Below are 19,194 nucleotides of genomic sequence, written 5' to 3'. Positions count from 1 at the left end.
ATGTTTCGAAGATGGACTGAATGATGATATAAAGCTGTATGTTGGCATTTTAGAAATCCGAGAATTTGTGGTACTTGTCGAGGAGCTCAGTAAGGAGAAAAGGAAAGCCAATGTGGGAGCAAAGGAGTTTCGTAAGAGATCTTCAGGGCTGTTCATGATTAGTTCTTGGCTGCGGCTCCATAGTGTCAGGGCTCTGCATAGGTCCCTTTCTTTTAATCAGAGACGTCATCATTTCCATAATTTTGGCCATTTGATCCCTTTGCTCGAGTGATTCCTCTCGAGATCTTACCATCAGATCCTTTGTTTCTTGTTGCGACTTAGCCAACTGCTCTTGCAATTCTCTTTAGGTCATTTCCATCCTTTCAATTCTCTCATTGAACTCGGCTTCCATAATTCTAGCTTTTTGACGCGTTTTGTAAGAATGGCGTGATTCCAGACTTGTAGGGTTCCTACTGCGGATTATACGGTTTTTAGCCTCAGTGAATGATTATGGTGATATGTACATGCAATGAATAGATGAATGAATGAATGTCAAATGAATGTTAGTCATGAATAAATATGCAATAATTTGGTGTTGATTTCAGGATAGCCCCATACTAGGCATTTCATTAATCAAAAGAGTCAATTACAAAATATTTTGCCATCTAATTTAGCAGTTACATAAGTTTCCTAGCAACATCTCCTTGTTTCTTCACTTGTTCTAGGAACTCCGATATGTTTGACATTTGGCTCGACGGGAATTGGCAACTGAGAGCTTCGGTTTCATCTGATATTTGTACAATTTGCATAGCTGCCTTGCAAATTTTATTGATCAAACAGCCTAGATGCATTTCCTTTTCTTGGAGAGCTCTTTCGTAAGTGCAAGTGTCTCTGTCGTACTGATCATTCTTTTCTTCTAGAGCTTTTAGGAGAGTATCTAACTGTTGCTGATGAGATTGCAGCATATTTTCTAGATCTCGTATTTTCCTTCTTAGCTCTTGACGTTTGGACTAACTAGTCACAAATTCTACAGACACAGTTTTATACTCAGCATTCTTCTTCTTTAACTCTATCATAGCACGCATAGCTTTTTCCTTTTCTTTCTTTGCTTTCCCTTTCCAGAATTCCATTCCACATTTGATGTTGCTTAATTCGTCCTTCCATTCTGTCGATGATTTGCCCAACCCACTATTTTTTATAGTGCTTCTTAATTTCTTATTTTCTAAATGAAGATCCCTTAAATCGTTTCTTACGATCTCAGCCTCTCTTTGAACTTTCTCGGTTTTAGATTTTTTAATTTGAACATCGATATTCAGCTGGTAGTTTTCTTCTTGAAGAGAACTAATATCTCGTAACAGCTTAGCCTTTTCACGTTCAAATTCATGTCTTGCTATTTCTAGCTTGGACGGCATTTCTTCTGAGAAAGGATTCTGGAAAGTATAATCTGTCGGTGAGATTTGTTGACTATTCACTCGTCGTTGTCTCCATATGTCATAATCATGTGTGATGGTATCAGCGTAGAGAGCTAACTCCATTAGGTGAATTTCCTTTTAAGACTTTGCAGTATCTCAGACTCTTTTCATGTAACCTTCACCTGTAAAGGCAAACTCAGACTGTGTCAATCCTCCAGTAGTAGGTATGAACTGTCGTGTAGCAAACTGTCTTTAAACCATTAATGGGGCATATCCAACTCCTCCCTATAATCCTAGTAAAGGCACCCAATCTTGGCTTCCACATTTGTATAACAGAACTGAAGGACGGATCCATGGTGCTCTCCAGGTTATCTCTTCGGCGCGAAGATTTTGAAAAACTGAAACCCAGTGCTGTTCGGTGACATCCTTTGGCCAATCTTTCTCAAGATAAGCTTTCAATGGGGCAAATATTTTTGAAAACATGTGGAAGGGTGTGCGCTCTACTTTGCAGAAATGGCTCAGAATCCAAACATTAAGTAACTGTGCACATCTGATAAAACGTCCTTCCTCTTTTCTCCTACAACTACTTAGAGATCTAAAAGTCTCAGCCAAGATAGTCGGGACGGGGTTGATCCCTTGCCTCAACCTTTCGAAGAAATCCACTAACAAAACTTCTACATGCCCGAGAAATTTTGGGAAGACAATTAATCCACAAATGACCAAAGCAAATAGATCCACTCTCTTCACAATATCTAGATGGTTTTGAACTAAATCTTACAGAGAAAACCACGGAACACAACTAACTTTGTTTTTTTTCTTTATTTATTTTTTAGCCTACATATCAGTTATTCCCTTCAACCTTACTAACTTTTTCTTGAAGGTCATTGGTTTGGGCTCTTTCACATATATCTTGCTAAATTGTACATTGTCAATGCGAAGCAATGCAGCATACTCTTCTATGGTCGGAGTCATATCTTCCTGATTGTAAGTGAAACATTGGTAAGCTGGATCCCAGAATCAAACCATGGCTTGAATTTGTGACACCTCTAAAGTGACCCTAGTCGGAAAGCGGTTTTGGGACCACTAAACCGAGTCATAAAAATAATTAACCGTCATAGTTGATGCTTATTATATGTATATATGCATGTGTGAAAATTTCATGTTTGAATTTTGTTAATTGTAAGTGAATTTTATTAAATAGGACTTATGTGAGAAAATTTAGAAATGTGCTAGGCAAATGTAAAGTGGCCTATTAATGCATGTTATGAAAATGATGGGTTTCCATGTCAAATTACCCAAAACTAGAGCTAGTGGCCGGCCATGCTATGGGGTGAAACATGTTGTAAACATGTTGTGTTAGTGTGTTATGTTAGAAAGAATAAAATAAAAGGTTAGTAATAAAGTAATGAAAAGAGAGGGGTGATGAAAACAAAGTTGCCTCATCCATGCCCCCCCTCCATTGCCGTGAATGGAAGAAAGATAACAGAAGAAAAAAAATTACATGCTCATCTTTCTTCTTGGTTGCCGAATTTGGGAAAAGGAATATTGAAGAGGAAAAACCAAGGTATTCGGCCATGGCTATCCTAGTTTAAGGTATGCATTGTGATTTTCTTTTTAATTGACTATGAGATTAGATTGATAAGTGCATAACTTATTTAACCCATGGTTTAATTTCATGCATCAATAGACAAAGGTCCATTCGGCAAGTGCTAAATTGGTGTCATTTTGATAAGTTTTTTTTTGAAAGATGTTAATTATTTGTTAAGTAGCTTAAATGATGTTTGAATGAGTAGAATTCATGGTTGAAAAGTATAAATTGAAAGTTGCCGTATGAGTGTATATACATTTTAGATAGAAAAATGTTGTTGTTTAGTTGAATTTTCATTTGATAAATGTTCATTCGGTCAAATGGGAGAAGAATAAGATGAATTTAAATGTTGTGGTTTATTATTTTAGTTGTTAAATGATTGGGTATGAGGTATTTGATTACCTAATTGAAAGTAAGTTAAGTTGTTATTTGATATTAAATGCAAATTCTATATATGATAATAATGTAAATGTAGGTGGATTCATGAAGTATTTTCGATTATATGCTATGTATAAGTATGAGTTCTTAAAGTTGGATTTATGAGTATATGTATATTAGTCTAGGAACATTCGGTTATATGGTGTTAATATGCCTTTGAAATCGAATGATATTTTGAGTATATATATATATGTACATTCGATTAAGATAAGGTTTATTATAAAAGCTAAGTTGTGTGGTTAGGGCGAATGGGATATATAAGATATTAAAACATGTTATAATTATATATTGGTGTACATGGTTGTAATTAATCCTCTACTTGAATTCGATTAGATATGGTCATGGTATGAGTTTAGTAGGGTTAATACCTTAAAATTGAATGGAGTTTTAGTTAATCTTTTGTGTCATGTTCGTTAAAATAGTTGATGATTTGGGTGTTATTATACGCATTTAGGCTAAAGATTTTTCAGCTATGTTTTATATTTATGAAATAATTATAATGGATAATATGTAGGAGTAATTTCGGCTTGTTAAAAATGTGGTATGTGTATGGCAAATGGTATATACATAATGCATTGAAGTTACCCTATAAGGTTGAAATGAGTAATTAAATTATTGGTGTGTATGCGTTTTTTTTATTTTAACTTGGCATGTGAAATGGGTGTATAATAGTTAATATGTGTGCTTAAGGTGATGTGATAAATAATTAGCTATATAGTTTGGTTCATTATTGAGTATAAGGGTTAAGTGCTTTAAAAGAGCTTTTAATGTTCGAAATGATTAAACAAATTCATTCGTTTAAATTAAGCCCAAGAGCAAAGAGGATCAAAGTCGGATAGGGGAAAAGAGAAAGTAAACGAATAGCCGTGGATATCTAGTCGTCGACCGCTTCCGAGGTAAGTTTTAAGTGATTAAGCGTTGAGTAAATTCAATCATAATAGGACATAATGAGTTGATTTAATAAGATATGATGTGGCCATGATATGTCTTAAACTCAAATGGTAAGTTCATAAGTGTTTGGACTTGGAAATTTAAGAGCTAATTGTAATAATTTGCTTTGGACAGCAGCAGTGACGTGATTTTAGAAAATCATTATAATTTGTACAAGAATGGTTATAATATAAAATTTTTATGCTTAGACTCCTTAATGAGTCTAGTTTCAAATGAAATCAAATAGAACACATTTGGAATTCTGTATAATGAGAAATTTGATTCGTAGTGAAGAGTGGTCAGATTAGTCAAATAGTGAAACAGGGAAAACTTTAAGAAAAATCTGGTATTGATTGGCCAAACCTAAAATTCTGAAAATTTTATGGATGGAAGATATACGAGTCTATATTCAGGGAAAATTAACGGCAAGGGATTTGGAGTTTTGTAGCTCCAGTTATAAATAATTTAGTGACTATTGCTCAGGAAAACAGCTTGTAGTGAATATGTGATTTTGTTGTAAACATGGATAAAACTTGTTTTAGTTGCTCATAAGCTATTGATTAAACCCATACGTGAATTCTAAATCGTGATATTGTAAAATGATATATGAGTGTTAGATGGATCTTTGATATTAAAATTTGTGAACTTGTAAGTTTATGAGTATTCGAATATGAAATGATAGTATGGCATGAAATTGAATTATTCATTGGAAAATGATAGATGTAGATTCGGCCAAGACAAAGTCTATACATGATAGTATATGTGGTATGTGAAGTATATTTGGATAATTGTGATGTGAATACATGAAAATCTATATTTTGATTTAGGATTTAAGGTGATGAATGTGAACCTGCATATATGTGATAAGGCCGAATGGCCAATGTGATGAATATGAACATGCATATATGAGATAAGGCCGAATGGCCAATGTGATGAATGTGAGCATGCATATGTGTGATGAGGCCGAATGGCCAATGTGATGAATGTGAATGTGCATATATGAGATAAGGCAGAATGGCCAATGTGATGAACGTGAAAGTGTATATATGTGGCGAAGCCGAATGGCTAATGCGAAACGTGTATGAGATGGATATATGGTAAAGCCAAATGGCTAATGTGAGATATGTATGAGATGTGTATATATATATATACGTTGTGGCCAAATGACAGACGGCGGAAGGTGAGTTTTATTAGATATTTGATGAGGTAAATAAATTACAAATATGATAGTCGATGTGAATGTTGTAACATGTGAATAAAAATGCATGAAACTCGTGATGTAAACCCGGATTAAAGACCGATGACCATATGTGGTGACTATGTCCAGGTTAAGACCCGTGACTTCGTGTGGAGATTTCATCTGAGCTAAAGGTCTCACGATAATCCGAGTAGAGGTTAAAGCTATAAGACTTCGCAATAAGAATTTCTTGTAGATATATTCAATGCGAAAGGTTAAGCAGTATGTACTTCAAGTTTATATGTGAGCTTGATTTGAACTAAATCATAAGGTAGTTATGTGATGCATACATGAGCAATCTATGAGACTATTCCTATGATTATGTGACATCGGATCGGTGTGAGGGTTATGTGAAATTATACAATATATCTATGTCACATGAGCTCACTTTTATGTGAAAGTTTATCGCCTATTATATATGATGAGATGTGCATATTCAAAAAGGGATGGTATGCTAGAAGGAAGAGTGAAATAAAAATACGAACAACTATGTTATAATTTGGTTGTTATCTGTTGACCTTGCTTAAAACTTACTAAGCATTGTAATGCTTACTCCGCTTTACTTTGTTTCCTCTGCTTTATAGATCTCATCCGGAAGCTACAGGCTCGGGGATCGTCAGCAACTAGTCACACTATCACTATCCACTGCTTGGTACTGCTATGGTTTGGATTATCTTATGGTATGTATAGAATAGACTAGTGGCGGAAGAATATTTTTGGTTAATGTATATAAGCCATGCGAAAATGGCATCTTTTGAATGTTTACTTAGAAGTTTAAATTTTATCCCTGGCTGTGCTTAGTACTTATTTAAATGAATGATCTTTATTTCAAGAAGAAGTTCAAAATTTTACTGTTTTGACATGAGTTACAAGTCCGGTAATGCCCCTTACCTATTCCGGCGACGGTCACGGGATAGGGGTGTTACATTTATTGGTATCGAGCTACGGTTTAGTCGATTCTAGGACTAACGTGTAGCACGCGTGAGTCTATTTATACTTGCCATAAAGTGATAAAATGATAGTGTGATGATTTTGACTATTAAAATGTGTTTGTTGTATTGTAATGAATCTTGATCCCGATCGAGTGGAGCAAGCTTCGACTATGAGAATTTGCGATATAACTTCACTTAGATATGCCTAAATTATTAAGTTGATCAGTGCATTATCATGTACTCGTATTTGAATTTCGATTTGGATTGAATTATAAGGGTATAAGTGATGCAATTTTGAAAGAGTGTTATGACTATAAATGTGATTTTTGTATGTGGCTATGGAACTGGAAGTTGAATGGTTGATAAGCATGTTGTGTTTGTATTCAAGAAATGTAAATGATATACTAATGTGTATTGCTATATGTGTATGTGTACATGAGAATTGAGAGTGATATACCCGGGCTAAGTCCCGAAGAGCATTCGTGCTAGTGATATACCTGGGCTAAGTCCCGAAGAGCATTCGTGCTAGTGATATAACCGGGCTAAGTCCCGAAGGCATTTGTGCTAGTGACTAATTCCGGGCTAAGCCCGAAGGCATTTGTGCGAGTTACTATAACCGGGTTAAGTCCTGAAGGCATTTGTGCGAGTTATTATAACCGGGCTAAGTCCCGAAGGCATTTGAGTGAGTAGCTATATCCGGCTAAATCCCGAAGGGTATTCGTGCCGATGTTATATCCGGGCTAAGTCCCGAAAGGCATTCGTGCCGGTGATGTGTATTCGGGCCTTTGTGCCTAGTACGCTTAACGCTGGTGATTCGAGCAAAGTTTAAGTGTTCATTACTATATGAATTCAAAGTTAAATGAAAGTATACGTTTAAAGTGTACATACGAGATGTTTTATAGACTTGATTAAGTCATTTCAATGTGTAATAACGAATGAATGAGAGCACTATGTGTGTGAATGATTAGAGGTACTGTGTGTGCGAATTCCTTTAACCGAGCACTATGAGTGCGAGATCGGTCAGTGGGCACTAAGTGTGTAAAGTGAAATTCATGTAAGACCTCATCTGGGACGAAGGCATTGATTTGAGATAGTGTGTAAGACCATGTCTGGGACATGGCATCGGCTCGATATGTGAGAATATGTAAGACCATATCTAGGATATGGCATTGTAAGAGCTATATGTGTTTAATGAGTATCCGTAATGATTTCGAATGATTCAACGGGTATATTTAAGATGATAAATAAAGTAAGATCAGAATAAGTGATACAGGTATGTACGGAAGGTATGTGAAAATCAAATGAAAGTAAAAATTTGTGAGTTCATATTATATTATGTTATATATACTAAATAAGTGAATACGTAAAAAGATGGTGAATATGTTGTTAAGAAATGAATTCATGTTATAAATGTGTTACGGATTTAGTCTATGGGATGCTTGGTATATGAAGTCATATGTGCTATTGCTAAATGACCCCTATTTTTTTGTTAATCATGTTCAAGAAATTATTTCGATTAAGTTCGACATTTGGAAGTCTGTAGGAATTTTTGATGAATGCTGATAATTTTGGATATATGGGTTATGTGCTAAAATAAATCCCATGCCGATGTACTATACGAGGCTTTATGCCTAATCGACTGTATACGGGTAGCGTTAACGGTGATTGAATGTGCTGAATGAATTAAATGTTCAGGTATGTGGAAGTTGATTTTCTGTTGGAAATAAGTTAAGTTGAATATTGAGATACGATGGAGTTATAAAGGATATTTATTGGGATGTTTGAGTATGTGTGTAATTTCGGTCAGGTTACAGCTTATACATGAATGAATATGTGGGTTGATGATGTGAATTATACATGTTAATATGTGCTTAATATGTGTTTGAAATGCATTTGTGAATTAAATTAAGTGATTATTGCTTATGAAATCAAGAAAATGAGATATATGTGCATACTTGTAGAAATGTTTATGTATTTGTTTTAAGATAAGAAAATGATTTTATAGTTCGATGCGAAATCAGTAATGAATTACAATTGCTATCAATGAGCTAATGTTTATATGGATATAATTCAATAAGAGGACGTTATCCTAAACTATGCATCGGTAGAAATTTTCGAGGACGAAAATCCCTAAAGGGGGGGAGAGTTGTGACACCCCTAAAGTGACCCTAGTCGGAAAGCGGTTTCGGGACCACTAAACCGAGTCATAAAAATAATTAACCGTCATAGTTGATGCTTATTATATGTATATATGCATGTGTGAAAATTTCATGTTTGAATTTTGTTAATTGTAAGTGAATTTTATTAAATAGGACTTATGTGAGAAAATTTAGAAATATGCTAGGCAAATGTAAAGTGGCCTATTAATGCATGTTATGAAAATGATGGGTTTGCATGTCAAATTACCCAAAACTAGAGCTAGTGGCCGGCCATACTATGGGGTGAAGCATGTTGTAAACATGTTGTGTTAGTGTGTTATGTTAGAAAGAATAAAATAAAAGGTTAGTAATAAAGTAATGAAAAGAGAGGGGTGATGAAAACAAAGTTGCCTCATCCATGCCCCCCCTCTATTGCCGTGAATGGAAGAAAGATAACAAAAGAAAAAAAATTACATGCTCATCTTTCTTCTTGGTTGCCGAATTTGGGAAAAGGAATATTGAAGAGGAAAAACCAAGGTATTCGGCCATGGCTATCCTAGTTTAAGGTATGCATTGTGATTTTCTTTTTAATTGACTATGAGATTAGATTGATAAGTGCATAACTTATTTAACCCATGGTTTAATTTCATGCATCAATAGACAAAGGTCCATTCGGCAAGTGCTAAATTGGTGTCATTTTGATAAGTTTTTTTTTGAAAGATGTTAATTATTTGTTAAGTAGCTTAAATGATGTTTGAATGAGTAGAATTCATGGTTGAAAAATATAAATTGAAAGTTGCCGATGAGTGTATATACATTTTAGATAGAAAAATGTTGTTGTTTAGTTGAATTTTCATTTGATAAATGTTCATTCGGTCAAATGGGAGAAGAATAAGATGAATTTAAATGTTGTGGTTTATTATTTTAGTTGTTAAATGATTGGGTATGAGGTATTTGATTACCTAATTGAAAGTAAGTTAAGTTGTTATTTGATATTAAATGCAAATTCTATATATGATAATAATGTAAATGTAGGTGGATTCATGAAGTATTTTCGATTATATGCTATGTATAAGTATGAGTTTTAAAGTTGGATTTATGAGTATATGTATATTAGTCTAGGAACATTCGGTTATATGGTGTTAATATGCCTTTGAAATCGAATGATATTTTGAGTATATAAAAATATGTACATTCGGTTAAGATAAGGTTTATTATAAAAGCTAAGTTGTGTGGTTAGGGTTTAATGGGATATATAAGATATTAAAACATGTTATAATTATATATTGGTGTACATGGTTGTAATTAATCCTCTACTTGAATTGATTAGATATGGTCATGGTATGAGTTTAGTAGGGTTAATACCTTAAAATTGAATGGAGTTTTAGTTAATCTTTTGTGTCATGTTCATTAAAATAGTTGATGATTTGGGTGTTATTATACGCATTTAGGCTAAAGATTTTTCAGCTATGTTTTATATCTATGAAATAATTATAATGGATAATATGTAGGAGTAATTTCGGCTTGTTAAAAATGTGGTTTGTGTATGGCAAATGGTATATACATAATGCATTGAAGTTACCCTATAAGGTTGAAATGAGTAATTAAATTATTGGTGTGTATGCGTTTTTTTTATTTTAACTTGGCATGTGAAATGGGTGTATAATAGTTAATATGTGTGCTTAAGGTGATGTGATAAAATAATTAGCTATATGGTTTGGTTCATTATTGAGTATAAGGGTTAAGTGCTTTAAAAGAGCTTTTAATGTTCGAAATGATTAAACAAATTCATTCGTTTAAATTAAGCCCAAGAACAAAGAGGATCAAAGTCGGATAGGGGAAAAGAGAAAGTAAACGAATAGCCGTGGATATCTAGTCGTCGACCGCTTCCGAGGTAAGTTTTAAGTGATTAAGCGTTGAGTAAATTCAATCATAATAGGACATAATGAGTTGATTTAATAAGATATGATGTGGCCATGATATGTCTTAAACTCAAATGGTAAGTTCATAAGTGTTTGGACTTGGAAATTTAAGAGCTAATTGTAATAATTTGCTTTGGACAGCAGCAGTGACGTGATTTTAGAAAATCATTATAATTTGTACAAGAATGGTTATAAGATAAAATTTATATGCTTAGACTCCTTAATGAGTCTAGTTTCAAATGAAATCAAATAGAACACATTTGGAATTCTGTATAATGAGAAATTTGATTCATAGTGAAGAGTGGTCAGATTAGTCAAACAGTGAAACAGGGAAAACTTTAAGAAAAATATGGTATTGATTGGCCAAACCTAAAATTCTGAAAATTTTATGGATGGAAGATATACGAGTCTATATTCAGGGAAAATTAACGGCAAGTGATTTGGAGTTTTGTAGATCCAGTTATAAATAATTTAGTGACTATTGCTCAGGAAAACAGCTTGTAGTGAATATGTGATTTTGTTGTAAACATGAATAAAACTTGTTTTAGTTGCTCATAAGCTATTGATTAAACCCATACGTGAATTCTAAATCGTGATATTGTAAAATGATATATGAGTGTTAGATGGATCTTTGATATTAAAATTTGTGAACTTGTAAGTTTATGAGTATTCGAATATGAAATGATAGTATGGCATGAAATTGAATTATTCATTGGAAAATGATAGATGTAGATTCGGCCAAGACAAAGTCTATACATGATAGTATATGTGGTATGTGAAGTATATTTGGATAATTGTGATGTGAATACATGAAAATTTATATTTTGATTTAGGATTTAAGGTGATGAATGTGAACCTGCATATATGTGATAAGGCCGAATGGCCAATGTGATGAATATGAACATGCATATTGAGATAAGGCCGAATGGCCAATGTGATGAATGTGAGCATGCATATGTGTGATAAGGCCGAATGGCCAATGTGATGAATGTGAATATGCATATATGAGATAAGGCAGAATGGCCAATGTGATGAACGTGAAAGTGTATATATGTGGCGAAGCCGAATGGCTAATGCGAAACGTGTATGAGACGAATATGTGGTAAAGCCAAATGGCTAATGTGAGATATGTATGAGATGTGTATATATATATATATATATACGTTGTGGCCAAATGACAGACGACGGAAGGTGAGTTCTATTAGATATTTGATGAGGTAAATAAATTACAAATATGATAGTCGATGTGAATGTTGTAACATGTGAATAAAAATGCATGAAACTCTATGATGTAAACCCGGGATTAAAGACCAGATGACCATATGTGGTGACTATGTCTGGGTTAAGACCCGCTGACTTCGTGTGGAGATTTCATCTGAGCTAAAGGTCTCGCCGATAATCCGAGTAGAGGTTAAAGCTATAAGACTTCGCAATAAGAATTTCTTGTAGATATATTCAATGCGAAAGGTTAAACAGGTATGTACTTCAAGTTTATATGTGAGCTTGATTTGAACTAAATCATAAGGTAGTTATGTGATGCATATGTGAGCAATCTATGAGACTATTCCTATGATTATGTGACATCGGATCGAGTGTGAGGGTTATGTGAAATTATACAATATATCTATGTCACATGAGCTCACTTTTATGTGAAAGTTTATCCGCCTATTATATATGATGAGATGTGCATATTCGAAAAGGGATGGTATGCCCGAAGGAAGAGTGAAATAAAAATACGAACAACTATGTTATAATTTGGTTGTTATCTGTTGACACTTTGCTTAAAACTTACTAAGCATTGTAATGCTTACTCCGCTTACTTTGTTTCCTCTGCTTTATAGATCTCATCCGGAAGCTACAGTGCTCGGGGATCGTCAAGAACTAGTCACACTATCACTATCCACCGCTTGGTACTGCTATGGTTTGGATTATCTTATGGCATGTATAGAATAGACTAGTGGAGGAAGAATATTTTTGGTTAATGTATATAAGCCATGCGAAAATGGTATCTTTTGAATGTTTACTTAGAGAAGTTTAAATTTTATCCCTGGCTGTGCTTAGTACTTATTTAAATGAATGATCTTTATTTCAAGAAGAAGTTCAAAATTTTACTGTTCTGACATGAGTTACAAGTCCGGTAATGCCCCTTACCTATTCCGGCGACGGTCACGGGATAGGGGTGTTACAGAATTAGTTGTTCGTCTACATTGACGGCAATCAAGTGAGCTATATCCCCGTACTTTTCGGTGAAGATGCCCCTAGTGTCTGAATCCCACTGTTTCCAAATCCGAGTCAAATTTTTGAGGTTATTTTGACGAGCATTTGAAGTTACTTGCTCTGGAAGATTGGAGATACATCATTCCGTTAAACTGTCCCCTTTCGCTTTCTGAGTTTTCAAAGACCATTCTCGAATCACGGCATTTTTCTCAGTCACTTATGTAATTGACTCCTCCATCAGAAACCCATTTTTGGCAACCAATCTCTAATCAACACCTTCCTAATCAAGATGCCTATGATGCATGATGAAAAATAAAAATAAAGACAAACAACCTTGGTTAGTAATCACAACAAATATGAACTGAGAAAAACTATGGAAAATATAACAAATTAAGCTACCCGGTTCAATTCCTTTGCATAAACAGTGTAATTGTAAAAGAAATGAAAGGCAAGAGGCGTTTCTCCCGTGTACTTATTTTGGTGACTATTAACGGACAGAGGTTCGGGATCGCTCTAATTAGGTGGATCATACGGTTCACTACATGCGGTTTCGGTTCTAGACAGATACTCAAATTGTTCGTACTGTCATCTGCTAAGATTAGTACAGAACCTCGGTCATTTCCCATCACAGGCTTATGAGTTCAATTCGAGGGATTACATTTACTTATGCCTATTCGGAGGGACAAGTTAACTCACGAAAGCATAAGTCATATGTAACCCGGAAGTATTCACTAGCTGCAAGTGAGGGACGAGTTAACTCACGAAGGCATAGCATTTACTTCCACTTAAGCGGACGGAGCCCGGGTAGAGAGCTCATGTTATGCAAAAATGCAAGTGCACAGAGTGTGGGGAGAAACTCACAAACCTTTACGTTTTATTTAAAAACTAAACTAAAAAAAAAGCTAAAACCATAAAAACTTAGCGCTGAAAAACAACAAGATAAAACAAGTTAGAAGAATATTTACAACATGATGCAAATACATGACTTTTCAAAAACAAAATTTAAGGATCAGGACTAAATATTAATTTGAACAAGGAATTTTAAAAATTTTGACAACACGTGTTTAATTCTAGACTCGACTCTCACAAAAATGTCCACAGCGGAGTCGCCAGCTGTAGCTATGTAAAAATTTGCCTTGGTCGCTAATTGAGGCGATTATTGAAAATTTGAAAACCAGATTTCGATTTTATTAAAAAAGGGAGTCGCCACCGATCTTTTTTTCTAGGTGTGATCGGACACCTAATAAATCTTCTTTTTAGAAAAAAATTATTTTTGAGTAAAAAAAGAAGGCCGAGTTTAGGTCTATGTCAAAATCCAGAAAAAAATAGGGTTCGGAAGTTGGTTACGCACGAGGAAGGTATTGGCACCCTCGCGACGTCCAAAATTGGTATCCCGTTAAACACGCGTTGTCTTTAATTTAAAAAAAAACGAATTCAATTTAATATTTAATCATGATTCGATTGAAACACGAAAATTTTGAAAACACGAAAATTTTGAAACTTGATTTTTTTTTTGAAACCCGAGAGATTTTGAAAACACAAAAATTTTTGAAAACCTGAGAATCTTTGAAACCTGAGAAATTAAAAAAAACGAAAATTTTTGAAAACACGAAAATTTTTGAAACCCGAATTTTTGTTATAAAAAAAACACGAAAAATTTTGGAAACACGAAAAGTTTACAACACTAGAATTTTAACAAATTACATATCCTTATCTACATTTTAAAAATAAAATTTGATCACTTACCCATAATCACAAAAATAAATATCCTATTTCAAAACACGAGAATTTTTAAATTTTTCGATTGTTTTTAAAAGGACGTCCCATTTTTAACACGAGCCAATGATATTCACCCAACATAGTGATGAAATCAACGATTTAATGTTAAATCGATACGTTGCCTTATTTATTGAAATTAATTAAAAGAAAATAAAAATATTTCTAAAATAATAAAAGAAAATTAATAATAACGTTATAATAATATGTGATCTAAAATATATATTAAATTCGGAATGGGTAAATAATAATAAAAAGGGTAAGAATATACCGAAGCTCAATGTTATGGGTTACTGAAATTAATCTCTTTTCTCCTCTGGCTGCTGAAATGGGCCTTTGTTGGTGATCGTCACTGGATCAGATTGCCACAAATAGAGTCGGGTTGACCCAACTATTTTAAAATTTATTTTCTTCTTTTTTAGACCAAATTTTTGCATGGCCCACATAAAATTCACATAAAGACAAAAGATTCAAATCATTTCAGCCTATTACAAAATAATCTCAGCCCAACTAACTTAATATTTCAAACCAAACTAAACCTAACTCACTAATTAAAAAAAAATACAAACCAACCTAACTCACTAACTTAAGAAACCCAACACAACCAACCCAACCCACTAACTTAACATATCACCCAACCCACTAATTAACCCAAACCAAATTTAACCCATCAAATCTAACATAAACCAACCCATTAACTAAAATATTTCTTTTTTTTTTCAATACTAAACCCCCAAAACAAACAAGTTTCCAGCAGCAAATAAAGAAAGAAAGAAGAGATCCAAGCTTCAAGCTGCCGAACCCCCCTTCTCCTTCCACGTGCGCGCCACCAACAGCCATCATGTACGCCGCGTGAAATCAAGCTACGAGTAGTTGAGGTTTGGATTTCGGGGTGGCTGATAATCGATTAGCTCGGCTATTTGGAGTGGGTTTCGATTTGGGAGCTTGGTTGTTGTGTTAATGGTGGTTGGTCCTTGGTTGCTTGGTTGCTTGCCGGATATTGGTGTTTTTTTTACTTAGATTGCGGAATGTTCCTTTTTTGTTTTTTTGCTGGAGAATTTCTTTTTTTTTTTTACTCTTCACCGAATATCAATTGGGGGAATCCTCCTCCTCCTTCCTTTTGCCAAAAAAAACCTCTCTTTTATGGTGTTATTTTTTCTCTTTTATTTCTACTATTTTGCTTGTTTCCCATACTATTTGCAAGTAGTGGGTGAAGAAGGAGCAACCACCCATGCTGGTGGCCTGAAAATCCGGGGAGTGGGTGCCCTAAATCACGTAATCTGTTAGAAGGACCAAATCAGAAATGCAACAAAACTTCTGGGGCTAAAGTGTAATTTTTAGAAAATTTAGGGTCAAAATGCAATTTAAAGAAATTTTTAGGGTTGAAATGAAATTTAAAGAAAGTTTAGGGGTGAAATTTAGGAAAAGTTTAGGGTTAAAATGTAATTTAGGAAAAGTTTAGGGGTCAAAATGTAATTTTTTATTTTTATTTTATTTTTTTTGAAATTTTGAAAATTAAACACAAACTCTAGTCGGACAAAAATTTGGTGCTTACATTTGCTCCACGGTATACAGTCTCAGTGATGTCTATGAGCTCCTATTTGTCCTTGAGAGCCCAGTTAATCTTGTTGTTATTATCAGTGCTAAGAGCAATCATAATGTGTTTGTTTCTGAAAAAATCGTTGTCGATGGATCGTAAAGCTCATACATCCTTAATATCAAGCACTTTCGTTATGTCTACAAGATAAATCACAACAAAGTTCTTTATTGTTTCAGCGATAAAAGCAAACACTTCATCCATCTGAAAATGAAATTAATATAACTAATTAATCAACTGCAAAATAATAATAAGATAAAGAATGCGCTCCTTGAATTTTTGAACTTTAGCTTGCTGAAAGAAAGGGACATCAGGAATGGTCCTAGGTGTAACACCCTTAACCCGTATCCGTCGCTGGAATAGGGTTACGAGGCATCACCGGACAATATATCTCATTCTCATACATTTATGCATTCATTATTATAAACTATTCCCAAACGTTCACATTGTCCCTTATAAGGTTCTATGAGACCTTAAAACATACTTAAGAGTGGTTCGGGACTAAACCAATCATATAGAAATTTCTGAACACTTAGAAAAATTTCATGAAATCATATGTCACACGCTCGTGTGAACAGGCCATGTGTCGCACACGGCTACCAAACACGCTCGTGTCACTGGCCGTGTGAAAATAGGGCATACATATTGACTTGCACTACACGGCCAAAGACACGCCCGTGTGCTTTAGCCGTGGGAAATCTAGAGGGGTTACTGACTTGGGTCACATGGCCGACCACACGCCCGTGTGTCTAGCCTGTGTACCCTTTGAAATGGCCACACACGCCAGTGTGCTAGGCCATCTGCTATTTAGGGGGGTATACTGACTTATGTCACACAGTCAGTCACACGTCCGTGTGTGAGTTCGTGTGACACACACGGCCAGTAGACACGCCCGTGTGTCTAGGCCGTGTCAAACCTGTAGGGTATACTGTCTTAATTCGAAAGGGTACCCCAGGAGACCCACGGCTGTGTAACATGACCGTGTGTCACACACGGTTGAGGCACACACCCGTGTCCCTGCCCGTGTGGACAAAAATAGGCCATTTGCAAAGCCAATTTGCCACCCTTCTCTCATACACACACATTAACCAAAATACACCATTTCAATACATCTTTTGGCAACTAAAAACATGCCAACTCAAACACATAACAAGCTAACTATCATCAACCAATTTAACTACTAAATTTCATATACAAATATACCAAATCCATATACCTAAAATCATCACAACTTGCATAAATCTCAAATGCAATAAATCATCATCTTATTATCTATTTTATGCCACAAAACACCATTTAGCTATATTAACAATTAGAGCAAACATATCCAAAACAAGCCAATATTTAAGGCATAATATATATCTCATATATCACTTTTCAAGCACATCACTTAAGTGAACTTAAATGACCAAAAGCATACCAACATGTCAACCAAAAGTAAGCCAACTCACATGGCTAAATTCATAACTCAAAACATACCAAAATGACACTAGCCTATACATGTCATAGACCATATATACAAAGCTCCAAAAGTACCAACAAATAGTCGATTGTGTAATGATGGTTCCCAATGATCCCCGATGTCCGAGCTAGCTTCAAAAATCTATAAAACATAGAAATAACACACTAAGTAAGCCATATACAAATAAAGCTATCATATGAATCACAACATTTCTATCAATAGGCCAAGTACAAGTAAACACATATAGATACACAAACATTTCTCAATAAGTACATATGCATTTTCTCATGTAAACTCATCAATTACTTCACTTTCCAATACTCGTATGAATCTCGTACGTACCTGAGTCATTTAACTTATTAATACATTCTTTCTCGACTTATCTTTGCCCGTTGAACCATTAGGAATCATTAAGGATACTCGAAAATCATATAAGCTCGTACAATGCCATATCCCAGATATGGTCTTACATTTATCATATGTCGATGCCATTGTCCCAGACAAGGTCTTACATGAAATCAATTAATGATGCCAATGTCCCAGACATGGTCTTACACGTAATCACAATATGATGCCAATGTCTCAGACATAGTCTTACATGTAATCACAACTCGATAACCTAATGTCATAACATTCATATCCTATACTATTCCTAAGGTTCGTACGGAACTTTCGGATATCGTAACTTTGTCGATTCTTGCTCGTATTTGCTTGTTCAACATTCATAGCATTTCAATGACAAGTAATTACATATATTTCAATATAAAGACATTTATTTGCATTGAACTTACCTCGTAGTCGGAAGTAACGGATGGGATCGACTATTCGATAACTTTCGTTTTCCCCCGATCTAAATCCAATTTCTTTCTTTCTTGATCTATACACATTCAAAATTAACCCTTTTATTCATCAACACATTCAATTTCATCCACAAACACATATTTGGGCATTTTTTCACTTTAGCCCCTAAAGTTACACATTTATTCAATTTAGTCCTTATTTCATAAATACATAAAATTTAACAAAACCCATGCTTGGCAAAATTCTCTATAGCTCCCTAGCAGCCCATATTTTTATTTATTTCACAATTTAACCCCTCAATTTACACTTTTCTCAATTTAATCCCTAATTGACGTTTTTGTCAAAAATCACTTTACAAAACATGTATATCAAACACCAAACTTGCATAATTCATCATCAAACATCATAAAACTCATGGATTCATTAATATAATTTCACAAAATCATAAAAAATTTTAGAAATTAAGTTACGGGCTAGCTAGTACACAAAGCAACGATCACAAAAACATAAAAGTCATCAAAAACCGAGCTCAAAACATAACTCAATCAAGCTTAACCATGGCCGAACCCTAAATGAGCTTCCATATTTTATTTTATTTTTATTTTTGATGAGAAAGGTGAATATTAACACTAATTTTTCTATTTTGTTTTATTAAATATTCTTTAATACAAAGTTACCATTTTACCCTTGGTCATTAAACTATTTAATCATTAAATATAAGGCCATTCATGTCAATTTCTACTATAATGGTCTAATTAAAACATA

The 19,194-nt window shown here is 34.3% G+C and overlaps 1 pseudogene; it reads right to left on the bottom strand.

Annotated features, from left to right (window-relative positions):
• Positions 1-16,370, bottom strand: part of LOC128282099 (thioredoxin-like protein YLS8) — a 36,125-nt pseudogene extending 19,755 nt beyond the window's left edge.
• Positions 16,371-19,194: the final 2,824 nt, after the last annotated feature.

The sequence above is a fragment of the Gossypium arboreum genome, chromosome 10 (genome assembly GCF_025698485.1).
Source record: "Gossypium arboreum isolate Shixiya-1 chromosome 10, ASM2569848v2, whole genome shotgun sequence".
Classification (NCBI taxonomy): domain Eukaryota; kingdom Viridiplantae; phylum Streptophyta; class Magnoliopsida; order Malvales; family Malvaceae; genus Gossypium; species Gossypium arboreum.
The sequence above is the reverse complement of the archived record's forward strand: the minus strand, read 5'-3'. Positions and strand labels throughout refer to the sequence as shown.